The sequence below is a fragment of the Tenrec ecaudatus genome, chromosome 2, assembly GCF_050624435.1.
Source record: "Tenrec ecaudatus isolate mTenEca1 chromosome 2, mTenEca1.hap1, whole genome shotgun sequence".
In the NCBI taxonomy this organism is placed as follows: Eukaryota; Metazoa; Chordata; class Mammalia; order Afrosoricida; family Tenrecidae; genus Tenrec; species Tenrec ecaudatus.
In genome coordinates, this window is record NC_134531.1 from 217,468,424 (window position 1) to 217,483,724 (window position 15,301).

General features: G+C 45.3%; 1 protein-coding gene across 3 annotated transcripts in view; it reads right to left on the bottom strand.

Moving 5' to 3' along the window:
* The window catches only part of DYRK1A (dual specificity tyrosine phosphorylation regulated kinase 1A), a 121,065-nt gene extending 106,019 nt beyond the window's left edge, over window positions 1–15,046 (bottom strand). Inside the window, exon 1 of one of the 3 annotated variants that reach the window (XM_075542295.1) lies at window positions 14,750–15,046. The gene's annotated coding sequence lies outside the window, so the exon portion shown is untranslated. Of the gene's footprint in view, window positions 1–13,342; window positions 14,212–14,749 lie in introns of those variants that run through there. The other 2 variants (XM_075542294.1, XM_075542296.1) reach the window with 2 other exon arrangements.
* Between the last annotated feature and the right edge of the window lie 255 nt (window positions 15,047–15,301).

The window sequence follows — 15,301 nt, forward strand, 5'->3', positions numbered from 1 at the left end:
TAAAGATCAAAACATGTAGCTCCCTGACCCACTCAACGCATGAGCTTATGTAGTGCCAAACATATGTCAACCCTCGGTTGCAAGTAAGAGCAAAACACGACTGCCCCTGCTCTCTGGGAGGGTGTTAATCAAAGCAGCACTAAATAAAATTACTACTGGTGACAGGAGAGGCATTATGAAGAAGAAGTACAGGGAGACAGACAAGAAATTGTTTCAGAGAAGTTGAGAGGGAGAAGGCTTTCCTGGTAAAGTGACATCCCGGCTGGGAATGAAGGAAAAAAGAAGTTAAAGGCAGAAGGGGTGATCTTCAAGCCAAAGCAGCAGCACACCTGCAAAACCCAGAACCAATGTAGCTCCATGAAACCTGTAGATAGGGCTGAGGAAGTAAACCAGAACACAGATCATTTGGGGAAGAAATCAGAGTTTGTTTTTTAAAAGAACAGAGAATTGGGGCTCATGTATCTGCTCTAATCACTCTTCCACTCCTGCCCACCCAAGTGAACATTACTTATTCTGTTGACCTTGCCTACATGCCCAGGCTCGATTATCTCTAGCTTTGTCCTCGGAAACTCAGGTGGCGTAATGGTTATCTGTTGGGCTGCAGTTTAAAACCACCAGCCACTTGGAGGAGAGAGAAAAACTAGGCTTTCCGCTACTGTAAAAAATTAGTCTCAAAAATCCACAGGGACAGTTCTACACTGTCCTATGAGTTGGCAACCACTTGATGGCAATGGCTTTTACTTTGTCCTATTCGGCAGTCACCTCCTCCAAACTGGAGAAACTGAAACTGGACATTGTCTTCGGTCTCTGCCCTCTGCATAGCTGACTGGGACACTACTGAATAAATTGTGGACCTTTATTCCTAGATAAAATTACCTGTCTTTGCTGATTGTGTCTGGGCTACACGATAGATGCACTATAGAGAAATAAAGCCAAAAGTTGTCAAATTCTTAGTGAAATTCTCGTTTTCTTATTCCTGTTATAAAAATATTACGAAATAACTTTTCATACCATAGCAGTACTACCACTCAACAATGAATGTGCTTAATGTAAACATGAGGTAGACACCACCACTGTGGCGACAATAGTGTTCCCGGGGGAAATGGTCAATTGGAACAAATTCCCCAGAAGATAGGACTTGTCTTGAGACTAGAGTCCTATTCATACCCCAGTGAACTTTTAACTCAAAATTAACGGTCAAATGGACTGGAAAATGAAACAAAATTCCTTGACCTTCAAAAGACAACAACAAAATTAGGTGTTGAGAGTGCTAACTGCAATTCAGCGGTTCAAATCGAACAGCCACCAAAGCAGGAAAAAGATGAGGCTGTCTGCCCCTGAAGATTTAGTCTTGAAAACACAATCCAGGGTCACTGTGAGTCAGATTCAACTCAATGGTAGTGGATTTCATTGGAAGTTCCCATTAACAATAATAATGTTTCTATTGGACTGAGTCCTAAAGACAACTTGAGCGACTACTACAGCTCACACTCACCAGAACAGAACTTCCGTGAAGGCAGACTGTGCTCTATTTTTATTTAGCATATATTCCCAGGCCCCAGTACCATGTCTAGAATTTGTAGGTGCCCAATAAATAGCTCTACTTATTCTGTAAGATGCACTACTTTTAAATGGTCTCTAAGTTAGGGCATATATGAAAATAAATAGAATGGTTTTTTTCAGCAACATGCAAGACTCATAAATTAAATGCTCACACATTCACCTACTTTACACTTTTCAAATTATGATACAACTATTTCCTTTAGAGATTCATAGCTAACATTGCCTTTTCCCACGTTCCCTTTTACAGCTTCATCCTTAAGGCAAATCATTTCTACCTGCCCCTAACTAAACGAGTTCTGATGGTGTAGTTGTTACATGTTGGACTGAGATCAGCATGGTCCACAATTGGAAATCCTGGGAGAAAGAACAGGCTTTCTAGCCCTGTAAATAGGAAACCCACAGGTGGTCACTGTGAGTCAGCATTGTCTGGATGGCAGATCCTTAACTCAAAGTTTGAGACTCATTAATTAGTCCATCATGTGTTACCCAACAAACCCTTCAGGTCCTAAGTAAGAAAGTTTTCCATTGCCCCATTAACCCCATCGGTCCACTGTTAGAATTGCCAGCACACTTTGATTCTCTTCTTTCTCTAAAAGTTGGCCAAATTACTGCATGAATCTAGAAATATTCCCTTTGCTGTGAGAAAATTGGTAAGCACCAGTTACTAATCTTTTTTAATGGTATTCCAAACCTGGCTCTCCTACTTTTTACTTCCTCTTAATCTCTCGTGCTTGGGCACCTGAACGATCCTTGCCTTCCAGCTTTCAGGTCCTCCTTCTTACAAAGTCATCGTACCAGCACAGATTTGTCATCAGCCACCTGCCAGAAAACCTCCAACCTCCCCATTCAAATTATGACAGCAAGACCTATCACTCTCATTTCTCACTATAATTGTCCCTAAACTTAAAAAAACAAACTCACTGTCATTGAATCGATTCCAATTTAGAGTGACTCTACAGAACAGGCTAGCTAGCACTACCCCTGTGGGGTTCTGAGATTCCAGTTGTTTGGGGGGCTAAAAGTCTCCTCGTTCTTCCACCAAGTGTCTGGTGGTTCAAAATGCCAGCCTTTGAGTTTGCAGCACAACAGGTAGCCACTATGCCACCACAGCTCCTGCATCTGTCCTTCTCTCTCCCCAAAGGAGCCCTGCTGGCACAGTGGGTTATGGTATGAATGAAGGTGCCAACGGCAAAGTCAGCAGTTCAAAACCTTTCTCCAGGGACAAGATGAGGCTTCCTACTCCTGTAAAGAGTTGCTGGTGGCCTTGAGTGGGAATGAACTCAATGGCAGTGAGTTTGGACTTCTCCGCAGCATACTACACAACTGCTACACACAAACTACACTGGAGACCGCTCTAATCCAAAGTCATCACCCAGCATTTCTTCCCTCTACCACCCCAGGGTGCCCACAGAACTCCCTCCTCTGGACGAACAATTTGTCAGGCTTTGTTATAAAAATCCTGTCTTTTAATAACCAAGATTCAGTGCTGTCCCATCTCCTCCACATTGCACTAGAAAGCCGAAGAACTGTATTATCTTCATATGATAATACCTCGTAACTGTTAACAGACATGGTCTTGCAAGTGTTAATTTTGCCTGTGTACACATTATCTCAACACTAAAAGTGGAGGTAACCCAATCTTCCTCATTTTGTAGTGAAAAGCCTCTACTATAACTCATGTATTTAATACAGAGGATACTCAAATGTTTATTTCTATTGACTAGGAAATAGTCCTATTCAATAATAGGTAAGAATCCGTTTTCCCATAGAAGTCTGTAATTATCAAAACAAGTTTTCATTCAAAAGAATGTAAGAAAATATTCAACTAGATATACTTGATAAAGAATGTATATTCTGTTATTAGGAAAACAGGTCTTCTAAGTCCCTGTACTGAAGGAACTGGTGGTATACTCGTTGGGCTACTATCTATAAGGACCGCAGTTGGAAACTGTCAGCAGCTCCACGGAAGAAAGACGGGACTTTCTGCCCCCACAGAGATTCCGTCTTAGAAATTCACAGGGGCAGTTCTACCCTGTCCTAGAATTGCTAGGAGTGAGTTTGGTTTTGTTTTTTAGTTGTCAAATTGAAAAAAATTAAGAGAATTTAGCAAATAATGCACACTCGCACTGCTTTCACTCCTTATCAAAGTACCGATTCGTTACTTGTTAGACCGCAGTTTGACAATACTTAACAGTTAATGTATCTATGTAGGGAACCAGCAGTCCTCTTCGATATACACAGCCAATGGGTAGTACTCACAGAAATACATGTTGCATGTACAATAGCGTACTCATCCCAAAACCCGCTGCAGTGAGACAGTGACCAGGTTAATACGTTCTTGGGGTTATGATAATGGAGAGGCTGAGGGGAGGGGGGGGGAATGGAGAGCTAATAATACTGGATAGAAGAAAATGTTCTAAAACTGATTGTGGTGATGAATGCACAACTCTCTTTAGTATATCTAAACCGCTGAATTGTGTGATTTATATGTCAATGAAACTGTTAGAACAAAAAAGCCCAAAATTCCAATGAATAGACTTGGACTCATAAAGACCAATTAAGACGGCGTAGAACTACTCTGTAGGATTTCCAAAGCTGTATATCTTACAGAAGCAGACTGCCAGTCACGTCACTTCTGCAGAGTTGCTGGTGGGCTCAAACCACCAATATTTTGCTCAGTACCTTCATGCTTAACCACTGAGTGACCAGGGCATACTATAAAGATGCACACTCCAGCGCTATTTAAAATCTGAAAACAATTTTAACAGGGACTGGCTAAAAGTTACGGTACATCCACAAAACAGAATACTTCTCAAACATTAAAAATAATAGGAAGCTCTACCAGCGTCTATGAAAATATTTCTAAGATGGAGCAAGTGACAGTATCTTCCATGCAGACGTGTCTAATTACTATGATCCTTCTTGTTTTAGAGGTAGGGGGGTGGGGCTACATACACATACTGTGAATTTCTTAAAATGGGACTGTACTAGCCATAGTTTCGTAGCAAATATACATATATAAAATGTAAAATAATATTTATAATTATACATATAATTGGAAAGAACATTTCTGACAGGAAAAACTGAAGTTATTATGTATGGGGCATCGGAAAGGATGGTGATCTGATACATTCCCACAGTAATATATTACTTGTTGATTTTTAAAAATTAAAATGCCCTAGGTGGTTAGACTTGTACCTTTATTTGCTTGCTATGCTGTAAAGCTGCTCAAATAGAAGCCATAAACAAGTAATCAAGTCTTTGGATGGTACAAAGGGTTAACAGACTCACTGCTAGCTAAGAGGGTTCAAGTCTGCCAGAAGGGTCTTGGAAGAAAGGCCTGAAGATTCACTTCTAAAAAAGAAAATCGGCCACTGAAAGCCCTATGGAGCACAGTTCTTCGCTGACACGCCATGAGTCGCCATGAGTCAGAGTGGGCTCTACAGTAACTGGAAAACAGATGATAAAGCACTGAGAAAAGGGGGGCTGTCCTACAGCTGCCTACAGGTCAGGTGTTACTAATCAAACCCAATTAGTCACAATCAAAATGAGCCAGGGTCCCCTAAAACACTCTCTCAGTCACCAATAAGCCTCTCTCACAAACCTCTTTAGCACCATGCCCCAGCTGACAACTCTGGAACACACCCTTCCTCTCAGCACTAGGGCACTTGTGTCCTCCCCCCCCCTTCCCAACCCCGTCCCCCAAAATATCTCTGTGTTTTAAAAAGGACAGCCAGCTAACTGACAAGAATTAATGTGCCAACCTACAGATAGAAAGCATTTTCCCACAGGAGTATTTGTATTTTATATTAAACTCCAGCTCTCCCTTAATCTGAAGGAAGGAAGTACAACACTGAGAGTGGCAAGCAACAAGATGAGAAGGGTAGAATTGGGGGACAAGATGACCTTCCTTTGTTCTTTCAAATCATGCCACATGAGCATCTACTCAGGCCACCATGGACCCTCAGACTATCCACGCAAGTCCACCCCAACACTGACACACACAACTGCTTATTTACCCAAACCAACTTCTCGCCTTTATAATTTGATCGTCAGCTAATTTTTCTGTAAGATTAAATGGACATTAACCGCAAATGAGCTTGCATATTTGAAAACAACATCTTTTAGAAGGGTAGATATCACTGTCAAATCCCAATGTACCGGGGGAATGCTCTAAGGTAGATGTGCAATTCCTCTTGATATGATCGAATGATTGAAATATTCAGTTGTATGATATGTAAATTGTATGCCAAAAAAATCCCAGGGTACCTTCCTTACTCTTCTTTGCAGAAAGAAGGCTGAAGGCAAGAACCAGGAAAACGGTCATTTGGCTTCTATGTGCCCACCTCCTTCTTTAAAATGAGTTCCTCAGAATGGTTTCCTCCTCAGAATTTGAGCGCCTGCAGATTCTGGTGCACTACCTTAAGCCCAATTTTTTTTTTTTAAACTGCCTGAGCCTTAGGATTGCCCAATTTTGACAAGTTTCTCCACAAATCTCTTTTGAGATCCACTCAATTTTTAAATCCTACATGATTTAATGCCACTCTTTTCTTCAAAGAAAACCTAAATCTTTCCTTTTCTAAAGTCCACAGAAATTAAAAATGATGGCACGGGATAGTAAATATATTTTTAAATATTGCTACTATCATCCTTCTTGCAACATTGAGTGCCTCAAACATCTGCTGAAGTCCTGACAAGATGTAAATGTTGTTCTTGTATTGTTTGCTGAGGATAATGAAGAGGAATGTAAATACAGCATCAAGGAGACTATTAAAACTAAACCCAAAAACTTAGTTTCCAAACACTGTCTATATACAACATAACCAAAACAATCAAGAATCACATTTATATTTTTTAAAAGTGCTAGATGAAAACTCCCTTCACTACTAAAAGAATAGTTACATAAAAGTTACTAACAGAATGACAACATATAAAGCAGCTCAGGCGGCACAGATGTTAAAGCACTTGACTGCTGACCTAAAGGTCACTGGTTTGAACCCACCAGCTGGTCCACAGGAAAAGCTCTGACAGTTTGCGTCCATAAAGATTGCAGTCTTAGAAACTATGGGGCAGTTCTATAGGTAGATAATACATAATTGACTGATTTTGAATTTTTCAAGAGAAATAAACAAACGGAGAATATGAAACATTAATTAGTCCACTAAGCTGTCTTTTGAAAGTTTGTGTAACTTCTTCCCAAACTTTTGGAAGTGTGGCAATGTTTAATTGTCCTCTTCTTCCAAAGAAAGATTTTCAACCGAATATAGCCACCTTACCAAAGGCCACGTGTCCCAGCCTGCTGTGTAGCTACATGTGAGCACATGACTACGTTCTGACCAGTATCTCATGAACAGAAATCACGTATGCAAACTGGAAGGCAACATGCCTCTCCCACCTCAACGTTGCCACATCCTGTTTCTGGATTATAGCGGGAGCTGGCTTCTGTATATAGAACATGGTCATCCTTGTCCATAGGAAAGCAGGAAGACAGAAGGAACTATCTCCTTGGCCCATACACTGGAGTCACTTAATCAGCCTTCAGCTATTCACACTTAGCCTGTTCTCTGAGAAATAAATCTCATTGAAGCCACTGTATTTACTCAGAGCCCACAGCCATCCTGTGTTCCAATGCCTCTAAAACCCATCACCACCACGGCAATTCCAATTCACAGCAACCCAACAGAAAAGTATAAAACCACCCTCGTTTCCGAAGCTCTGAATATTTTCTGGGGAAGAAAAAAATTGCCATATCTTTCTCCCGCACAAAAAGCTGAAGTCAAAACACCAACCTTGGTTAGCAGACCAATGCTTAACCCACTGCACCACCAGGGCTCAATGTATGTAGGGTGCTGGCATTTGTAACAAATACTAACACCTAACAACTCTGTAAATTTGAGACTGTATAAATTCTTATATCAAATCACATCCAAACTTCCTATTGGGTAACCCCACTACTGAAATGATTGCTACTAATCATTTTATATGGCATGTTACACAATTACAAAGCACCTCATTATACTACTTCATTTCAAATTTTCAACCCTGGATTATAGTGAGGATAACTGACACAATTCACATTTGGTACACAGGACTCAAACTCAGAAAAACTGTTTTGCCCAAGACTCCAGTATAAGAGATGATGCGACTTTAGTTTCAGAAGGTAGTTGTTTTGTCCCATCACTCTACGTATCTAAGGAAGCTTCAAAGGGTGCACAGAAGGATGCCACCACCTTTTTTGAATTGCATTTCCCACGCACTTTTTGAAGCTCCTTCATACACTCTAATATCTACTCCTGCTATGCACTGGGCACTGGAGTTACTGCCTTCATCTCGAAGAGATTGGGGTCTGTCCTAATGAATCTTGCAATCTAATGGGGAGGAAAGGGTGGACTTCAAATAAATAATTAGAACACTTTCTGAATAAGGAGTATGAAAGCAACAGAGACAGAGTCCGGCAAGAATGCAGCAGCATCAAGGAACTTTACCTTGTTAGGGGTCTGAGGAAGGTTGCTGAGCCTCCAAAGAGTGAGACAGAGGAGAAAGGAGCTGGAGATGGATATGCTTTACTACCTCAAGCTTAACAAGAACCTTAGGTAAGTAAGTACGAGTTCCACTTTCCAGAAAAGGAAACTGCTCTGAAAATTACTGTGTCTAAAGTCATACTGCCAGTAAGGAGCAGAACCTGTTGCTATTCCGGATCAGCCTGCCTCTGGAGCCTGTGCTCTTCATCATCTCACAGGTCCATCTGCCCCAGTTATGCATCTTCATTCACCAGATCGATGCATCAAGCAGATTTGGGGGCCATGTCAGTTCAAGCACCTTGTTGCCAAAATGCATGTGCCAGCATGCCAACCTTAACCACAAATGTCCATAAACTTTTTAAAATAATCCTGTTGTTATAAATTTTATACATGTAGGGAAAAAAATCAAGGGACTACTTAATACAAATGCTACTTAAAATAAAGATAATGGAAAACCAGTATCATTCCAATTAAACCAGCTAACTAAATGCCCCCAAAATCTACTTAAACAAGCCTTTCAATTATGAGAGCTCAAAACAGCTTAACAATAAGAGTAAACTATTTCACACTATTATTTCAACCCCACCCAAAAAATTTATATATTTTGTCAAAACTTGGTTTTAACAGTAACAAACTTTTAAAAACCACCTACTAAAAAGATGCATAAAGCTGAAAGAACCAATTGTCAAAAAGTCAAAATGCTTTCATATTGGCAAAAAGTATGTCTACACGGAATCACATCAATTGAGGCATTCAATGCTATCTTTCAAAATACAAAAGTTTAACTACAGAATTCTGATAGCAGAATTTCAAAGTAAAAGCAAAAACCGCTTTTAAATAAAACCATTAGCTGGTTTAAGCATTTCAGTACTTCTAATTATTTTCATATATGAAAGTATGGTTGCTTGTAGCCACCTGATTAGAAAACAATACTTGCCTTTAATTATTCAACATGTATACTAAATTATTCTAGTCATGTGCTATGAGCCTTCCACTTTCACACAGCCAAGGCTAAACTTTCCAAAATTTACCTTCACATTATACCCTTGACATAAGACAAAAATTTTCAAGAGCAGAATCCTCTATTTGGGAGCACCTCGGAAGTTTTAGAAGCAGAGGGCTATGTAGCTGCTCCCCAGGAGAGTGAGGCCTGTCTGCTCCCATAAAGATTTAGAGCCTGAGAAACACAAAGGGATAGCTCTACTGTCCTATACCGTCACCAAGAGCCAGAATCAACTGGATGGTGGTAACAAGGTTGGTTTTGAATTGTGAGAGAAGTTTTAGGTCATTTCATTTGATGTTTTTCAAGTTATTATATTTTCACCCCAAAATAATTTTAATCCAAAAGTATGTAAACTAGGGGACCTTAAACTTTTTTTTAACAGGGGGCCAGTTCACTATCCCTCAGACCTGTTGGAGGGCTGGACTATAGTTTAAAAAAAACTATGAACAAAGTCCTATGCATACTGCACATATCATTCTGAAGTAAAAAAACAAAACGGGGCAAAAACACCTGGCGGGCTGGGTAATGTCCTTAGAGGGGCGCATGTGGCCTGCGGGCCGCAGTTTGAGAACACCTGATGTAAACGCCTGATGTAAAATTACTACAATTTCTCCAACTGTCCCCAACAGTAATGATAAACGGTAAAAAAAAATCTTTTATAAAACAAAATCTATGTATGCATAAGGTGGTATTATATAATTAACACAGCTCACTTTGATTAGAAAAACGGCTTCAAGTTTCAAGTGACTGCACGATAGTTTCAAGTTATCATTACTTCTAGGTAGAAAATATACAAGTTTATATGGTGATAGAAATCACCTAAGCACTCCTCAAATGAAAAGATTCTTATCTCATAGTTTAAATTACTGATAAGGATCACAACAAAAATTATAAGACCAATTAAATGTTGGCTGTGAGTCCCTCACAAAGGCTCTTCCTGGAAACATTCAGGTGAGTTGGGATGGCTAAGGTTTCTCTTTGGGGTGGTGGACTTGCTCTGTATCTGGAGAAAATGGAGAAAGCTCTTTGAAAGAAAGAGCTTAATGTCAAAGCAAAGAAAAGTCGACACACATATTCCAAGAGTCACAAACTGCTAAGCCCTTACCTTCTACTAATCTTATTTTAATGTTATATTACAAAGTCATTCCCTTCCCATCCATAAAAAATGCATTTCTATCCAACTTTTGTTTCCACAACTAGATACTTGCTATCATAGGCACAGTTGTGAAAACACCTCTGGTCGGTCTACATTTCTAAGCTATTTCTTTTTTTTAAGCACTGCCCAAGATTTAATGCAAATTAGAATTTTCTTTCTTTGTGTAGTTATAAAACAAAATAAGTGCCAAAGGCCGTTTTGTACATGTGTATAACATTACCTTCAATTTTGCTTTTGTAGATATATATAGTACTAGAAAAGTTCTTGTGAGTTCTTTAGATATCACTTATTCTACTTACCATTTTTCTACCCCCATCTGTAAGAAACGCAATAAACACACACTGAGTGACAGACTTCAGAACATACTCTAGATGGGAAAAACATCTAACCAAGGGTCTTTTCTACCATGCACATTTCCAAACATTGTCACTGCACTAAATTAAAAGCTCCCCACTTATTTTGAATGATTACTCCACTGCCCTTGAGTCAAGTCTGACAGAGAGACCCCATTTGGATTGCCGGGGCTATAAACTTAGACTGGGAAGCCTCATCTTCCACACAAAACAGCTGGTTGAGTCAAACCACATAACCCACTACACCACCAAGGCTCCTAAAACACAATAATTTGCTAATTTTTAAGTAAAGTGTGTTAATTTTCTACACTTGTTAAAACTTTTAAACCCACCAACCCACTCCTATCAAGTTGTTCCCACTCAGGGCAATCTTTTACGGTGTTTCTGAGGCTGTAAATCTCTATAGGAGCAGACAGCTTCACCTTTCACTGAATGACTGGCTGGTCATTAGTGGACGAGGTGGGGCATGGTCTAAGCCATCCAGTATCAACTTGAGCAAAAATCAAGTTTATTCCTACAGATCGAAAGGAGTGTGCCTTCACCTTGAAAACACAAGGGAGGGCCCATCCTTTCAGAATAATTCATTTCTGAGCTTATCCCTCTGAGTTGACAGACGGATTGACGCCGGCTGCAACAGTGGCCTCAAACATAACAATTGTGAAGATGGTGCAGGATCGGGCAAGTTTAGTTCTGCTGTACACAAGAGTCACATGCTGTATACAGGAGTAGAACCAACTCAATACCACGGCACAACAACATATTTGAGAGGTAAGCGTGAACTTTTGATTCCCAGTTTTACAATAAAACACAGTGCAGGTGTTGACAGGAGTCCTTAACTTTCTGGTAAGGGTTGAAGTCTCCATAATGTGACTGCTGCCATACACACCACTGTGCCTCGCAAGTAAATCCTTCCAAATTATTGGGGCACCTTAAGCCTAAGTGATAGGTATATTTAAAAGCTTAACTATAATTAAGTAATTTTATTACTTTTTTAACTATGCTTATTTAAAATCTTCATACATGAAATAAATATTTATTGGTTCTAATCTTATATTCATGTCTACCTAAAAATAAGAGATTTAAAACAGTGAACGTTAAAGATAACTTCATTTAATGACCAAGTATCCCAGAATCAGTACTAAATAAATCCATTCTTAGAAACCTTGGATATGTAAAGAATAAGATGTCACAGAAGAAAATCCAAATACTTAAATATAAAACATGACTAAAATTAACTTTATACAAGTGTCTTGTAATTCACAATACTTAAAAAAATGTCTATGACTAAAATTAGTGTCAAGAACATACTCTTAAGAACGTAAGTTTTGTTGAATTTCCTTCCAATCTGAAATTGACTTTTTTTTTTAAGGGCAAGAGGGAAAAAAGGACCCCATCTCAACCTTTCCTTTGCAGTTCCACAGAGTCAATTCCATTCTAAACATTACAGAAGGGTAGTCTTTAAGTTAGAATCCTGAGTCATTATGCACAAATGGTCCCAATATTTGCCAGAATTGGTAAATAGGTAAATGAGGAGGAATAATGTAATGGTTGAGCACAGACTCAGTGCTGTAGTCGCCATGCAACCCACTGAATGACCTTGGACCAGTCGCTACCCTTCTGCGTGGCTCAGTTTCTTCATCGATAAAATGGGTAACTGTTTCCACTGGCGGGGTCAGTGACTTAAGGAGCGGAAAGCACTGAGAAGAGCGGTTGGCAGCACTCCCCTCATCTGTAAGTCACTGTGAAAACCATGTTACAAGGTGTCTATTCTGACAACTTGTGGGAAAATCAGGAGCCAGGTCTTGCAGGCAGGCAAGTGCTAATACCTGAACCCCAGGGTTCCCCGAGCTAAGGGTGGGTGACAAAGCACAGGCCAGCAAGAAGTCAGAGTCACTCACTCGCTAATTTTGCCAGGTTTAACTCTTTGCGAACAGGGAGGAGCCCTTTGCTAGGCGTGGAGAGCGATATTCGGCCAGCCAGGTGGGTCTAAGGCTACTCAGTGTAGGCTACCGTCTATAAATAGCCATGCGAAGTTTTGTTGGAAGACACAGGTTCATCGATTGCGATTCATGTCTTCCCTGACACCAACTCCTCCAGCAGCTGAGCAGGTCATCACTCCATCTCGAGTGGCCGGATCCCTTGCACTCGCTGCACAACTTGGGAGCTCGCCGGCTCCCACGGCCTCCAGGGCCGACCCCAGAGAGGGACTAGGGGGGGCCGGCCTCCCGACCTTCCCGGCGCCCCACCTGGGCCCCGCCGCCCTCGCCTCGCCCAGGACCAGCCCCATTTTCTCCACCCGGGCATTGTCCTTGCAAAGAACCCTGGCGGCTCCCACGCTGGTGGGGACCGAGAGGAGGGACTAGGGAGGAGCTGGGGGAAGAGGATGAGGAGGAAGAGGAGGAGGAGGAGGAAGACAACCTCCTCCCCTCCGCGCCGGCGACCAGTGAAGGTCTAGCGCGTTCTCCGGCCCCCGAGGCCCGGGCTCCCGAGAGGCCGCGGCCCCCTCCTCCCGCCCTCCGCAACTTTCCCTGCGCCCGCTCGCACCCGCCTCTCCGCCGAGACCCGGCCTGGCGGGCTCCCTCCCCCGGCGGCCAGGCCCGGGCCCGCGGCGCCTCCTCCTAAAATGGCAGGTCCCTCCCTCCGCCCGGCCGGCCGGCCGGTCGGTCTCGGCGCGGGCCCGGCCGATGGCCGCGGGGGGGAGCCGGGCGCCGGGCCGGGCGGGGCCGCGGCCCGGCCGGACACTCACCGGGACGATGGCGGGGCGCTCGTGCCGCTCCCTCCGGTGAGTCTCTGCCTCGGGCTCCCGCCGCTGTGTTCCCGCCGCGGCCTCCGCAGCCAGCGCCGCCCCGGCCGCCTCTCTCCGCCCCCGGCTCCGCGCCCGCGCCGCAGCCTGCTCAGTCTCTCTCCGGCTCGCGGTTCCAGCGGCGCCCGGGGCCGGGGAGGCGACAGCCCCCTCCCCGGCAAATACCGCAGTCCCCGGACCCCGACTCCCGGCGGCAGGGCCGCGCGGCCCGGCCCGGCGCGGAGGGCGGCGGCGGCGGCGAGGCCGGGCGCCCAGTCGCGGCCGATCCCGGCTGCTTCTTCCCGAGGAGGATTTTGTAAATCTCACAAAATGGCGCGCGCTCCAAACCTGCGCAGCGAGAAGCGCCGGGGCCCGATCGGCGGCGGCGGCGGCAGCGGCGGCTTCTCCGCCAGGAGCGCCCGAATCGCCCGCCCCCGAGTGCCCGCACAGACACACACTCACACACACACACTCGCACACACACGCACGCACACTCGCACACGCTCACTCACACACACTCTCTCACACTCACACCGGTCCCGCCCGCTTGCCGGCGGCGGCGGCGGCGGCAGCGGCACCAACAGCAGCAGCAGGAACAGCAGCAGCAGAAGCGGCGGCGGCGGCACCCGCACCCCCCGCTCGGGGTGTCCGCTCCCTGCGCCCGACTTGGGCCGCGATCGGCAGCAGCAACGGCAGCAGTCTCCCCGGATCCCCCCGCCGCTGTTGCCGCCGCCACCCCCGCCTCACTCCAATGGGGCTTTTTATTATTATTCGGGCGGGAAGCGAAAGGGTTTAAAAAAAAACCAACCAACAAAATGGCGGCGGACCGACCCGGTCGCTATGGCAACTGTCAATCAAAACGCAAAACCCCGGCTGACGTGCTGACGTCCTCCTCCCGCCCTCCGTCCCCGAGCCGGCGGGCGGGGCTTGTTGCTCAGGTAACGGCAGATTCCGTTCCCTCCTTCCCCTCTCCCCGTCCGGCCCCAACCAACCACCCAACCCCCTCAGGTCACGTGAAGGATAAATTCGGAGCTCGGGCCCGCTACGAGTGTCAGAGGAGGGCGCGTGATTCGCTCGGGGGAGGGAGGGAGACTGACGGGCCGAGGGAAAGAAGGAGGGAGAGGAGGGGGCGGCCGAGCGCCTGCCGCCTCCCGGCTGCCCGCCCAGTCCCGCCCCGCCCCGCGGAGCCCGCCGCGCCCGCGCCGACTGCGGCCCTGGGAGCGCGCGCGGCCTCCCGCTCCGCGCCGCCGCCCCCGGAGCCCCGCGCTTCCGCGTCCTGCGCCCGCAGCCCCGCCCGCGCCGGGGGGAGGGGCGACGAGGGACGGGGTCCCGGGAAGCCCACCCGCGCGCGCCCCGGCCCAGCGCGCTCACCGCTGTCGGGACGGGGTGCTCGCTCTTATTCCCGGGGCGCGCTGCGGCCGCGTGGAAGCGGCTGGCGCAAACGTTCATGGGTTTAAAGTGTTCTTCGAAGGGCTCGCGTCCCCCCCCCTCCTCGCCGGAAAATGCCCACGGAGGCCGCGGTGGGGGTGGGGAGGAGGCCGCCTCCGCGCTTCAGACATCTCAGGAATGCCGCTGCTTCCCGCGGATCCGGGATGCCCCAGCGACGGACACCTTGATTCAGTCGTGCCGCTCGGCTTTGGAAGGCAGCAGGACCAACGTTCGAGCATCGAGGACGCAGCCTTCCTAAAAACTTTTCAGGCCGCGCACGCTCGCCCCATGCTTCCTCATCTATTTCAAACCTGACTCCTCCCCGCTCCTGTGGGTGCTGCCTGCCGTTGCCAGCGGAATGCCCCTCAGATTAATCTTCTGCTGTCCTGGTCGTTCGAGCCCCTGCTTTCCTTTTTGATGTATCTTCTCAATTTCCAGAGTCTTAAATTGCCCACTTGTCCTTGACAATCAAAGCTATTTTGGCTTTCACTTATT